Source organism: Chrysemys picta, chromosome 8, assembly GCF_011386835.1.
Source record: "Chrysemys picta bellii isolate R12L10 chromosome 8, ASM1138683v2, whole genome shotgun sequence".
NCBI lineage: Eukaryota > Metazoa > Chordata > Testudines > Emydidae > Chrysemys > Chrysemys picta.
In genome coordinates, this window is record NC_088798.1 from 14,921,292 (window position 1) to 14,936,214 (window position 14,923).

Genomic DNA, 14,923 nt, shown 5'->3' on the forward strand with positions numbered 1-14,923 from the left:
CTGTAATTTCATAACACTGAACAGAAATATGTAAGTGCCCTTCATGTAAAATGAAATCCTTAAACCACATGGATATTTCATCCACACACACACAAAAAAGACAACTTAAAATTTACAAGATCCATCTTAATAGGCATTTTCCCTTGATGCATGTTGAAAATAGCTCTCTCTTCTAATATATTATTGGAATACTTTAAAGGTGACTTACATCTCAGCTGTCCTAGATTGGATTCTCAGAAATCAGGAAAGGGGAAGAAATAAACAGATGCCATTCAAGGGATGTTAAATGCTATCCATAAGTCAGAGACAACACAAGCGACCATAAACTCTGGAGAAGCAGAACATTGAGGGAACTTTGGACAGAGGCAACATTTGAGCCTGCCACAAAGCCAACTGAAAAACAAAGAGCGAAAACCTTCCAAGCTCCTGACTGAAAGGGTCTATTCCCCAGTGACAAAAATAATTTTCTGCAGCCTTAATTCAGGCACAGGCATTTGCAAATGGGGTCATTGTATTGGTGGGTGTCAGTTCTTAGATCAGATTAAATTGTAGATATCAACATCTGGAGCTACAGCCAAGGGACAGAGCAACACCTGGAGAATGAGTGTTGGTAAACTCAGTGAAGCACTGTATTTGAAGTAAACCTAAGTAATGCCTTATATATCTTAAGCACTGTGTAAAGAGCGAGCAGACACTAGTGGGCACTCAACTGAAAAGTAGTAACCATTCCTTGGATGTAGAGGAACCGGGAACTCAGACATTTGTAACCAAAGAATTATCTTGAAAAAACCACAGCATGTGTGTACTTGGCAAATTCCTCCCCCCACCGCCTCCCCCGTATTATCTCTAAATATATTGTGTCTGATTTTGATCTCATGGCAGCATCATGTCGTTGACCTCATTGGAGTTACACCAGTCTAAATGTGATCAGAACCAGACCCATTGTATTTAGCTTTAATTTAAAAATAAATGAATTTTCCAGAACAGTGACAGTATTGACCTTACATATTATCCAAATAGAAATTTTAATGAAACAAGTATAACACTGAGTATAGTTATAATAGATATGCAAATATTGGTCTTTTCTTAAAGGTCTCCCTGTCCAGTCACATGGGTCTTTCCTGCATATGTGGGGGTGAGCTCAGCGTGCATTTATTAGAGTCACAGAGAAAAGAGAGGAGTGCATAGTCATGGGGAATTAGATTTTCATTCCAGGAGAATTCTGCTTCTGGAGCTCTCATTCTAATAGTGATCGCAGGAGAGCTGGGTAGTTTGTTCCCTTCTAAATTTCTTCTTGCTAAGAGCAGCAGCACGTTTTCCTCTGGCGCTTGAGACTTTAAATGAGAAAAGAAAATTATTTTATTTTAATTGTAATTGACTAAACAAGATATAGTTGTGGGGAACAATTCACATGGACCGTGACTCTTCCAAAAACGTACACGCCAATTAAAACAAAACAATGATGTCTCCCAAGTAGACTGGCCCCAGCAGACCCAAATTACATTTTGCTTATTGCAGAGCTCAAAGACACTGGAAAGTGAACAGAAGGCGATAACTTGGCCTAGATTTATGCATGAGAGTACAAAGGTTATAAAATAGAAGGGTTTGAAAAGCAATCAGAGCTACCAACTGAGAGAAGTTTAAAAATAACAGCCTAAAACAAGAAGCTTCAAAATACAAGTCAAATTAAAATCCCTAAAACTAGGTAAAATGTTAGATTAAAAGCATGTTGTTACCTGAATCAAATTATCTGTCCAGTAGCTGAAAGCACATTATCTAGCTACTGCATCTGACTAAGGATTTTCTGTAACCCCTATAGCCTAAGGACCAGATTTTTAAAGATCTTTAGGTGCCTAAAGATGCAGATAAGCACCTAGGCCCAGACCTCAAAGGTATTTAGGCACCCACCTCCTATTGAAATCAATGACTTGTCAGAAAAGCTGAACACCCTCTTTTTCACTGGAAGTCCATGCGAGTTGCCAAGCCCAAGCTCCGCACCTCTGAAAATCAAGACCTGCAAGCCAGATTTTCCACCAAGCTCTGTTCCCATCTAGACACCAAACATCTGGCCAGAAGTGTCACAATGAGAGCTGCTGGGTTTGAGCACTTTTCAACATCTGGCCTCTAATGACCTGCCAAAATGGGAGATGACGTCTTGAAAAGTCACCTGAAAATCAGGCCCCATGAGCCTATAATCATGGCAGTATTTTGTGTGATAAGAGTTGCATTTTAAAAAGCAGCGTCAGTATATGCATGTATGCATCATTAGCGTATATAAAGATTGACATCTAGTGGAATATAATAATGGCGTCTGTTGTATTGTTCATAAATTTGGAGGGTCAATAAAGTTGTTATACACGGGAAATGGCTCTACAAGGGCAGCTCGCAACACTGTGTGATGAAATGGAGCCCATGGTGGGGAGCAGCGTCTGCAGGAGCTCTGGTATTAAGATGTTAAATTTTGTTCGAATGTGAAATTTTACATTTCTAATCTGCTTAGAGCTTGTGATAAATCCAACAAAAGTCAATCCGGATATCAGTGTATACCAGGGTTAGAGCACAAGGAGCCCGCTCCTTCCACCAGCCAGGCAGAATTGCATTCTGTGATACCACCTAGAGGGCACGCCTGTCAAAGGGGCACACGGTGCTGGCCCTGCCGCCTGGGCACCAGCAATGAAGCAGGAGCAGCATGCAAGGGGGATTAGGCTGCACTGTATAAGGGGTGTAGTAGTGGGCATACTCTGGGAGGCATTCTGACTTCCTGGTACTTCCCTTTGGGCAGTGCGGCTTCCTGTGGCCCCTGGGCTTAATAGGGCAAATCTAGATTCCGTAAATAAATAATAAAAAGACTTAGTAGTTGGATTTGGGAGGGGGAAAAGGGAGTGTTTTAATTCCAATCATCATCAAGCACCCCCAAAATGTGAAACAGTGGCACAGCCCCTGTCCCAAAGCGCATGCAATCCAAATTCAGCAGGACATAACACAGGAGGGCCATAAAGAGACAAAAGCAGGGGAAGGTCAAAGGTAACGAGCACAAGGTCACATCTATTGAGCGAGGCATGGACACTTCTTGATGATTCCAGTGACTTATGTAGTCTGTCCTCCTAGGCTGGAGCAGCTGGCATTTGTGTAAAGTGCCTTTGTGTAACATAGATTTCACACTGTCACATGAAAGGGGTAAGAGTTCAGATTGCAGCAGCTGACCTCTGAAATGGAACTGAAAGGAACTACCATGTTGAGAGTCGGTGTCCTGCAGGAACCAATTGACCATATGTACTCTGTGCTTCTGAGGTATGAGTAATAAACTCTGTCAAACAATCTAGTTGTTTGGTGGTGGTTATGCATATAGCCCCATAATAGGTCACAGCAGATTAGACCTATGAGGTGACAAGGTCCCTACCCGAACAAAGTTACTGCAAACAACACATGCGTGTACTTCAGATAGTAAAGAAATCTGTATCACAGTGATAGCAGAATATCATAGACACTAGGAATGACAGAGCTACAGTATCAGGGCATAGCGCATCCTCTACTGGTTTTTGACTTGTGCTGCCCCTGCCCTCACTCTCTCTCTCAGTGTATAAGCATACTTTGGTTTCGCCTCTCCTCAGAAAAATGGTCCTTGGAGCCTACCTATCATCCCGTCTCCCTTTGAAGCTCCTTGCATCGTTCATTCACAATCACAGCATTGATTCCCTCTCCTGAAACTCACTCCATCTAGTTCCCACTCAAAGTTCCTCTTCACAGCTAAATTGTGGGGTCTCTCTTCAGTCCTGGGCTTCCTTTGTCTTTCCGCTGCCTTGAATACTGTTGATCACCCTCTTGTTAACAGCCTGTTCTGTGTTGTTTTCACAGCACTGTCCATTCATGGCGTTCCCCCTACCTCTCTGGCCACTCTTTCAGCATGTCCATTCTGTCCCTGGCCCACTCCTCTCTTCATTCTACACTTTCTCAGTGGCTTTTTCCACTATCTGTCACTATGCTTATAACTCAACTCTGCTTCTTCATCCCTTTCCCACATACATAAGTCTCTCCAATACATCATCCGGGATGACCCACTGCCATCTCAAGGGTAACATGGAAAAAACTGAGCTCCTAGTGTTTCACATCCTACACCCTCCCACTCCTTTCTCCATTACCAGGGACAACCCCCATCACCTTCCCCTTCTCTCAAGCTAGCAATATCAGCATCACTTTCATCCCTCCCTCGCCTCCTTCCCCCACACACAGGCTGACAAGGTTTAGTGAACTCCCTTCCCCACAACATTTTAAAAGTGACCCTGTCCTTCTGTCTTATCAACTCAAACATTTGACTATGCCCTTGTCATCTCTCTCGACTGCTGTAAACTCCTTCCCTTTGGCCCCTTGGCTACCCATAATCACTCCTCTCCGGTCCATCCTTGTCAGAGCTTGTTGCTCCTTCTGTGAATTGCTTCATTGGCTTCCACTGTAATGAGTTTAAATTCCTAGTCCTTGCCTCTTGGTGCAACTCAGACCCAGTCTACATATTGGATCCCATCTCCTATTATATCCCTCCTTGCTCCTTCAGCTCTGCCAGTAGAGACCAGTATCCCTGATAATGTCACAGCTAACCTGGTGGCTGAACTTTGTGATTTTGTCCTCACCCACAACTATTTCACATTTGGGGACAATATATACCTTCAAGTCAGCGGCACTGCTATGGGTACCTGCATGGCCCCACAATATGCCAACATTTTTATGGCTGACTTAGAACAACGCTTCCTTAGCTCTCGTCCCCTAACGCCCCTATTCTACTTGCGCTACATTGATGACATCTTCATCATCTGGACCCATGGAAAAGAAGCCCTTGAGGAATTTCACCATGATTTCAATAATTTCCATCCCACCATCAACCTCAGCCTAGATCAATCCACACAAGCGGTCCATTTCCTGGACACTACTGTGCTAATAAGCGATGGTCACATAAATACCACCCTATACCGGAAACCTACTGACCGCTATACTTACCTACATGCCTCCAGCTTCCATCCAGGACACACCACACGATCCATTGTCTACAGCCAAGCTCTAAGATATAACCGCATTTGCTCCAATCCCTCAGATAGAGACAAGCACCTACAAGATCTCTATCAAGCATTCTTAAAACTACAATACCCACCTGCTGAAGTGAAAAAACAGATTGACAGAGCCAGATGAGTACCCAGAAGTCACCTCCTACAAGACAGGCCCAACAAAGAAAATAACAGAACACCACTAGCTGTCACCTTCAGCCCCCAACTAAAACCTCTCCAGCGCATCATCAGAGATCTACAACCTATCCTGAAAGATGATCCTTTACTCTCACAGATCTTGGGAGACAGACCTGTCCTCGCTTACAGACAACCCCCCAACCTAAAGCAAATACTCACCAGCAACCACACATCACTGAACAAAACCACTAACCCAGGAACCTATCCTTGTAACAAACCCCGATGCCAACTCTGTCCACATATCTATTCAAGTGACATCATCATAGGACCTAATCACATCAGCCATACCATCAGGGGCTCGTTCACCTGCACATCTACCAATGTGATATATGCCATCATGTGCCAGCAATGCCCCTCTGCCATGTACATTGGCCAAACCGGACAGTCTCTATGCAAAAGAATTAATGGACACAAATCTGACATCAGGAATCAAAATACTCAAAAACCAGTGGGAGAACACTTTAACCTGTCTGGTCATTCAGTGACAGACCTGCGGGTGGCTATATTACAACAGAAAAACTTCAAAAACAGACTCCAACGAGAGACTGCTGAGCTGGAATTGATATGCAAACTAGACACAATCAACTCAGGATTGAATAAGGACTGGGAATGGCTGAGCCATTACAAACATTGAATCTATCTCCCCTTGTAAGTATTCTCACACTTCTTATCAAACTGTCTGTACTGGGCTATCTTGATTATCACTTCAAAAGTTTTTTTTTTCTCTTAATTAATTGGCCTCTCAGAGTTGGTAAGACAACTCCCACCTGTTCATGCTCTCTGTATGTGTGTATATATAGCTCCTCAATATATGTTCCATTCTATATGCATCCGAAGAAGTGGGCTGTAGTCCACGAAAGCTTATGCTCTAATAAATTTGTTAGTCTCTAAGGTGCCACAAGTACTCCTGTTCATCTTGACATCTGTGTCTTGTACTGTCCCGAGCACATTATCATCGCTTCACAAATTCTAAACAGCAAAGTGCCTTGATCTGTTTGAGGACAAGTGACAACACAAAAAGGTTGTTTAAGGAGTGTTGTATGGGACTGTTCGCCATCTACAGAAACATTGTTGTGAAGAGGTGCAATTCAACCTATTGTTTTGCTGCAAGTTTAATGCTTAAGGTTTAGTTTTATTGGTGGAATTGTCCTTTTCTTTTGCAAAATTAGTGACTTGATACATCAAGAATTTTCCAGCTGTGTAGCTGCAAGTGCTGTTTATGAGTATCTGGTTTTATGTGCACTGTAATTTGCATTTAAAACATGTGGGTTTTGGGTTGCCGGGAAGTTTTTTCTGCTGTGGGGAGGGGAACATCTAGGATCCAGGCTATCGCTAAACCAAGAAAGAATTAGCTACACATCACCTCGTCATAGATTTTGCTAGCCAATCAAGATAGATTTTTGGGGGGATGGGGGTAGGGTGAAGGAGAACAAGGTGAAGTGAATCAACCTGAATTGTTTTCACATGCACTTCTCACATCCTTTTGATGCGCTTTGCAGATGCTTAGAAAAGCAGTTTAACAAAATATAAAGTTATTCAATCACATCAGCTAGCTGTTAAATTTCCAATCCTGCAAGTTGATCCAGGTAGGCTGACCTCTTTATTGGTGCAAACCCCATAACTTCAAGGGTCTGTGTGGGGCTTGGGGTCTGCCTATGATGATCATCTTTCAGCCTCAGGGTGTGACAGATGTGGAATTGCTACGTAATAATCTAAGAATACTGAGATGTAATAATGTTACCAACTCTATGTGACCTGGTCAATGTGGGGAAGTTATTGTATATTGGGGTATAATAGTTTACTGTATGAATGCACTGATCTACCTTAATAGCGGGCTGTAGGAAGAACAAACAGGAAGAAGACAATGGCCCCAATAAAGACACCCTAACAAACACCTGAAAAACACTAGGCAAAGCTATCAGCTTCAAGGACCTTGCATCTTGTCACCAAGGAAGATACAAGCTTGTTTTGTCTGGCTGGGAACATGGAGCTCAAAAGAGATGGAACAACTTTTAAAGGGGACTGTCCCTGAATCATGGGAGATACATGGTTTGAGAGTTAAGGGAACATACTGTGCCAACCAGACCCTAGAGCTCTCAGGGTGTCTATAGGAAGCCTAGACCTACCAAGATCCTCATACAGAAGATGGTTAGGCACCTGGTAAGCTAGAAATGCATGTTGTCTGTTTTAAGACCAGTTTTCTCTTACATACTTGTGTTCTAAATAATACCTTTGTTTTAGAAGGCTGTTTGGTCACAGCTTACCACTACCGTTGCTCTGGTAAGGAACAGACTTGCAAGTACTGGACATAAATCAGACCTCCTGAGGTAATCATGGTTGTTATAGAGGGGGCTGCAGCCTAAGACCTGGTGAGACTCGTGTGATTCCACCCCAACAGAGGAGGTGGCCAGAGCCTGCATCGGGGGTGCACCCAGAGATGTAGTTAGCCTGGCAATTGTGACACACAATTCCATCACCATAGAACCTCAGAACCTGTCAAAGGTATAGAATTTAGAAAACAAAGCCTAAGATCTCACATTCTGAGGTTCTCTCCCCGCTTGCCCCTGTATAGGAACTTCATACCAACCCTGCTGCTCTTTACCTTTAGGAGTGCACCCATTTTGAAGCTTTTAAGCTCCTCCTTAGCTTATCTTCTCTTTCTTGGATCCTGAGTTTCATGGCTCTGAGAAAATACACATCTTGAGAAGAAGCAACACCCATCTTGATTTATAAGAGGAAGCAACTATCTCCTACCACATTGCTGTCAGCACTGAAGATAGTAATAAGGAGCAGATCCTGGTACATAGCATCATCCCAGATCCAAGTTGGCAGCAATCTACCATAGACCATCGCTAATCAAGGGTCTTCATTAGAAGTAATGCAAGAGAATTTGCTCTTCAGCCTGAGTAGCTCTCAGAGGCATTTAAAAAGTAAGGCTGGGGGGTTTGAAGGAGCATAAAAGGTGTTAGTCACCGAAAACCCAGTATGCTTCAGTGCCTAACTCTCTTAGGCACCTTTGAAAAATTCCATCCTAAACAGATTTGACAGCGGTCCCATCCGCTGTTCTAACAAAAGAAAATTCATTATTATAAAGGAGAGCTGCAAAAATGGTAAGTCAGGCTACAGCTGCAATATCAGAATCCTCTAAATCAGCTGGAACAGAAGTTTGTCACAGGACCTGCTGTCTAGGGTTGGTTTGCCAAAGATGACTCAGCAAATTTTATTTAAGGTGCAAAGCAAATAAAACAACACTTAACAGGAATAATAAAATGAAGGTGTCACAGGACACACCACTCACAGCACCTCCTGCTGGTCACTCTGGGGATTAGCTCATTCAGTCAACATGCTCTTCCACGGCTTGCATGCCTTTGTTCTGTCTGGCCCCACACTCCACCCCAGGAACTGCAGCATCCTCTCCATGACTCAGCCTTCCGGCTAGGTCACTCAAAGTTCCCTCTTCCGGGGCGTGTAGCTCCTCAGCAATCCTAGGCAGTCTTGCCATTCACTGCTTCAGTGCCACTCCTGCACTGGCTGGTAGGGGAACCCAGGCCTGTCCTCTTCTCTGGGTTCCAGCCCAGGGACCCTCAGCTCAGCAGTCCGGGCTTCCTCTCTCTACTCTCCACTGCTCCTTCCCTGGGCTGCTTCCTACCACTGGGTCCCTTTCTCTTTCTTGGTCTACCAATTCCCAAAGCCTCCTTCCTCTTCCCAGGGAGAGACTACACCCAACACATCCTGCAGTCTCCAACCACCCTTCCTCTTCTCATGGGAGAGTCTGCCCTTTCCCAGCAGCCCTCATTACCTCCCATTTTCTGTCTTTAAATGTCCTGTCCAGCTCATTCCTCCACAGCTGGGCTCCCTTACTCACTCAGGGGATTATTTGCCTGCCTCATTCCCCTCAACTGGAGTTAATCAGCCCCTTTCGTGTCCCTCATTAACTCTTTCAGGAAATGGTCTATAACCCATCACAGAAGAGTAGGGTTGCCAACTTTCTACTCACACAAAACCGAACATCCTTGCCCCGCCCCTACCCTGCCCCTCCACTGACACTCCGCCCATGCCCTGCCCATTCTCAGAGGCCCGTCCCATGCTCACTCCACCCCACCCCCTGTTGCTCGCTCTCCCCACCCTCACTCACTTGCTCATTTTCACCTGGTTGGCTCAGGGGGCTGGGGTGAGGGCTCTGGCTCGGGCTATGGGCTCTACAGTGGGGCCAGGAATGAGGGGTTTGGGGTGCAGGAAGGGGCTCTGAGCTGAGGGATGGAGCTGAGGAGTTTGGAGTATGGCAGGGGGCTCTGGACTGAGGCATGGGGTTGGGGTGCTGGGGGGGTGAGGGATCCGGATGAGGGTGCAGGCTATGATGTGAGGCCAGGGATAAGGGATTTGGGGTGCAGGAGGGGGCTCTGGGCTGGGGGTGTGGGTTCTGGGGTGGGGCCAGAAATGAGGGGTTCAGAGTGTGGGAGGGGGTTCTGGGCTGGGGCAGGTACCGCCCCCACAGCTCCGATTGGCTGCGGTTCCCTGCAAAAGGGAGCTGTGGGGGTGGCACTTGGGGCGGGTGCAGTGTGCGGCGCGCCCTGGCTGCCCCTACACGTAGGAGCCACGCAGGTTAGCAGGGAGCCTGCCAGCCCCGCTGTGCAGCGCTGCCAACCGGACAGTCAATGGCCCTGTCAGCGGTACTGACCAGAGCCACCAGTATCCCTTTTCGACCAGGTGTTCCAGTCGAAAACCGGACACCTGGTCACCCTACAGAAGGGTTATATACCTATTATACCCCACAGAGTGGGATGAGCAGGCCTTGAAGGGTCATGTAGTATCTCATCTTCCTGACCACAATCCCAGCTGATACACTTTGCTCCTAGGTAGAACTGGTCAAAAAATTGAAAACTTCTGAATTTTTTGAATGAAAAGAAAAAAAAGGGGGGGAGGAAGGAGGGGAGAGAAAGACATTCCCAGTTTCTGACTAGCTGTATTCCCACAAATATATCAGCATCTTCCTAGAATCCCAACCAGAAAGAGATGCTACTGATGCATGTCTTTTATACAGCAGCAGTTCTTTTATTGCCTCAATTTCTGTTAGCTGCCAACCCCAGCTGGGCTGGCCGATACATAAGGGCAGCAGTTGCCAGGGAGTGTCTGAGAGTGTTGTACATTCAGACTCTTGCTGGATCAAACTGACAATAGGAAGCTGTCACAGTTTGGTCAAAAACATAAACAACCTTTTAGCAAAGGGAGGTAAAGGGATAGTTTCCTGTCAGCTCTGGCGAAAGGTAGGAAAGGGAACACTGCTGTGCTTTTGGGACTGGGATGTACCACTCAGGTCGCACTTACACACCGCAGAATGAACATGGAGGAGTGTCCTGGCCAAATTCTGTCCTGATATACGTGCTATATTGCAGCCCCACTGACTTCAATGTGATTTCACAGAATCAACATCAAGGAATTTGCTTCTATAAGATGAAAAGGGAACAACCCATCTGTGAAAGGAGAGAAATGAGACTCCCACTCTTCCTCCCTGGTTCTCAGGAATCCGTAAGCAAAAACAAACTAGGACATGGGACAAACGTTAGCCAGTCAGAGGAGGTGAACAAAAGTACATGTGTGGAGTATGCTGTTTTGGGCTTCTAAACAAGCACTTCTATAACAGGGTCTTACCCATACCCCATTTCCACATTTAACCTGTTTCCCCGTTTTCACAGTTAAATAAAGCCACCACAACTGATGTTTTGTAATTATTCTCCCCTTCTGGGGACTAGTTTATTAATATAAAACAGTTCAACTTAAACTAGAAATTCCCAGTCTCCTTCTACAGGCTCAGCAGTTCATTGTGATCCTCCTGCACTCCTCATTACCACTCTTAAGGGCTTTTGCTCCTTCCAGGCCTTTCCATTTCCCCAGCTACAAAATTTACTCAACAAAGGAAAAAGAACCTAGACCATGATCCTGCAACCTCCTATATACAGGCAGATGCCTGAGCCTCCGAGAAGCCCCACTGACTGCAGTGAGCTCTGCATAGGTGCAGGGGGTCTACCCACGCATATAGGGTGAAAATCCTGGTCCCACTGAAGTGAAGGAGAGTTTTTCCATGGACTTCAACAAAGCCAGCGTCTCACCCGCAAATCTGCAGTATTGGAGCCCTTTTCACAACAATGCAGAATCCATTGAAGGAAAGATGTATATAAATGAACTTTTATTAGAACCACATTGTGACGGGTTGGATCACAGAAACCCCCTTATGAACTGCCAACTGATGTGCCAAGACTTCTGCCCTTGCTTTCCCTGCCAGCGTGGGACTCCAGCACCCTGTCTTGCTGAGCCAGACACACCAGTCTGCTCCAACACAGACCCAGGGTCTGAACCACATGCCCCAAAGCTGCAGACTTAACTGAAAGCAATTTAGGAAGTGTACCTGTCTTTAACGCTCAGATGCCCAACTCCCAATGGGGTCCAAACCCCAAATAAATCCATTTTACCCTGTATAAAGCTTATACAGGGTAAACTCATAAATTGTTCACCCTTTATAACAGAGATATATGCACAAAGAGATATGCACAGCTGTTTGCCCTCCCCAGGTATTAATACATACTCTGGGTTAATTAATAAGTAAAAAGTGATTTTATTAAATACAAAAAGTAGGATTTAAATGGTTCCAAGTAGTAACAGACAGAACAAAGTGAATTACCAAGTAAAATAAAAACAAAACACAACAGTCAAAGCCTAATACAGTAATAAAACGGAATACAGATAAACTCTCACCCTCAGAGATGTTTCAATAAGTTTCTTTCACAGACTGGACGCCTTCCTAGTCTGGGCACAGTCCTTTCCCCTGGTACAGCCCTTGTTCCAGCTCAGGTGGTTGCTAGGGGATTTCTCATGATGGCTGCCCCCTTTGTTCTTTTCCACCCACTTATATATCTTTTGCATAAGGCAGGAATCATTTGTCCCTCTTTGGGTTCCCACCCCCTCCTTCTCAATGGAAAAGCACCAGGTTAAAGATGGATTCCAGTTCAGGTGACATGATCACATGTCACTGTAAGACTTCATTACTCATTTGCCAGCACGCACATAGACAGGAAGTCTTACAAGTAAAACAGAGCCATCTACAGTCAATTGTCCTGGTTAATGGGAGCCATCAAGATTCCAAACCACCATTAATGGCCCACACTTTGCATAATCACAATAGGCCCTCAGAGTTATATTTCATATTTCTAGTTTCTGATACAAGAGTGATACATTTATACAGATAGGATGACCACACTCAGATTATAAGCTTTGTAATGATACCTTACAAGAGACCTTTTGCATGAAGCATATTTTAATTACATTATGTTCACACTCATCAACATACTTTCATAAAATCATATAGAGTGCAATATCACACACATTTTAATCATCTTTATCTCTGCAGAAACTTTTCCAGATCCCCCCCCCCAAAAAAAAAATTAGCAGCAAGTAACAGTGGGAGACGATCATACACTGTCACCAGCACTGAAAGCAGGTATTTGCAGCAGCGAGGAGACCAAAGCTGGCTATATTTCACAGCCATTATCATTATTATTTTTATTGTGTTCCCTGATCTTGCACAGGCCACAAAACTAAGATGAAGATGTTTTGCACAGACAGGTGCAGTCAGTGCTGTGATTAATCAAGCCATAATTAGGGACCTGTCAGCAGGAGCTAAATATATGTTCCGGGACTTCAACATTGCTAGAAAATTTGTAGATGGAAAACTTGCTAGGCAGGAAATTCATAAAAATACAGAGTCTCTTCGGAGGAGGAGAAGAAGATTGTTTCCTCCGATTGTGATGATAGCAAGAGTTTCACTATTGTCCTGCATCTCTAAATATTTTGTCTTTAAGCTCATTTTTGCACTGTTAATGTCATTTGACTATGAGGTTGTAATAGGTCAGTGCCACCCTCCTATCAGTAAAATAGCCACAATTTCAGCATCAACAGTGGATGTATTGTTTTCCTTTTGTGGGCCATGTTGTTTCCATCCCAGGGAGAAACCCAGGAGAGGTACCAGGAAACTCAATAGACCTCATTCTCCAAGGCCTTGTGCTCTGCATGGTCATTTACACCTGGGCAGAGCGCATATAAAATGAGGCCACTCTTGTGGGTTAGTGGAGAGCTGAAATGTAGTAGTATTTTACACCCACTGGGCACAGATGTAACTGAGTATATGAGGCAGTGAAGAGACAAGCCCTGTGATTTCATAGTGACTGCTGTTCTGATTTCCCTGCCAGTGAAGGGTGGGGAGTCCCTTCCCTGGAGTGGGCAGGGGGCATTAGCTATTGACCTGACAGGCGCACTCCCATAGGCCTGGCAGAAGCCAGACAAATGCATGCATCTGGGACCCTGCAGGGAAGACAGTGCAGAAGACAAAAGTGACTAAATCACCACCTCAGCAAAATAATTATGCAGCTGCCAGAAAAACAGCGTAGATGGACTCAAGAGGGAGTCCCTGAAATGAAGTAGTAGAGTTTCAGAGGAGTAAGGAAACAGTGGTGTATGGGAAATCCATGTAAGTTAATGCTACATTGCAAGGGGTGAGGCTTCACAGAGCAGCTCTTCATTGCAGAGGATGGGGCTGTGCCAATGGTCCCAATCACCCTTGGATAGATTTTAACACATTTGGTTGGGTTTTCTGCTCACACATCCCCTCCCCTGTTTCTGAGGAGACGCTCTGTCCCAATGTGAATTTGATCCTTGGTTTTACATTGCAAGACTCATTTTCTCTTTAAACCATCTCTGACTGATGTTAAAACGTGTGCTGCTTGGCATGTGCCCTGACAACATGATTCATGAATCTGGAGGCTGAGAGTGATGTGTAATCAATATTGTGATTATATTCTAGAATGCACTTCTTGTTGTGGGTAATGCTAGACTATGTACAATAAAAGGCTTCAAAAAATAAAAAAACACTGCTCCGTAGAGAAGTCGGAGGGTTACAGATCCATGCCCTGGAATTTCTGTAGTTTGATTCTATGTTTATTGAGGTGAAAAATTCAATTATATTATTGAATCAAACAGAATTTTATTTTAAAATGAATGTTGGTTAAAAATGTGCGCAGACAGGATTCTGATTGAACTCAGAGTGTTATTAAACACGAGGGGAAGTGGTCTAATGTCTGTTTAGTTGTAGCTGCTCTTGGTGAGCACTCTCGAGGACTAATCAATCAACCAAAGGAGAAAGTGTGGAGAGGGGGATAAGGAGGAATTGATGGGCAGGAAAGGATGCGAAGTGAGGCCGGCTTTGAATCAATGGTGTTGCTACTCATTCAGTTAGGCTGGTGACGGGGGAGCGCCCTTTGCATGAGTCACTATCAGTGCAAAGAGATTGCTTCACAACAAAGACATTTCATTGCTTTTTATTTATATTGATCTTGTAGCAAAGTGTCTGGGGAGTCCACAAGGCTGGGAAGAAAGATCTTCTCTTCTTTTCTCAGAGACATGACAAATCCTGCACGATGAACTTTGTCCTCTCAAAAGAAAGGAAGGGGCAGAGGATTGGAACTACCCAATCTGCCTGCTTGTAAGGAGTGAGAAGGATGGAAGGAAAGTAAGTGTCAAGCTGAGCAAAGGGAAGGAAGGTGGGTGGGTGGGGGGGGTCAATGTTGGGAAATCTGAAAGTTACATTCATTTTTGTTGAATGGGACTAGGAGCATTTTACATGGAATTCCAGCCTGAACTGATGC

General features: G+C 44.6%; 1 long non-coding RNA gene across 1 annotated transcript in view; it reads right to left on the minus strand.

Moving 5' to 3' along the window:
• Positions 1-1,006: 1,006 nt before the first annotated feature.
• The window catches only part of LOC135973282 (uncharacterized), a 28,722-nt gene continuing 14,805 nt past the window's right edge, over positions 1,007-14,923 (minus strand). The window contains exon 3 of the long non-coding RNA XR_010590093.1: positions 1,007-1,334. This is a non-coding gene — a long non-coding RNA (uncharacterized LOC135973282). The remainder of the gene's footprint in view (positions 1,335-14,923) is intronic.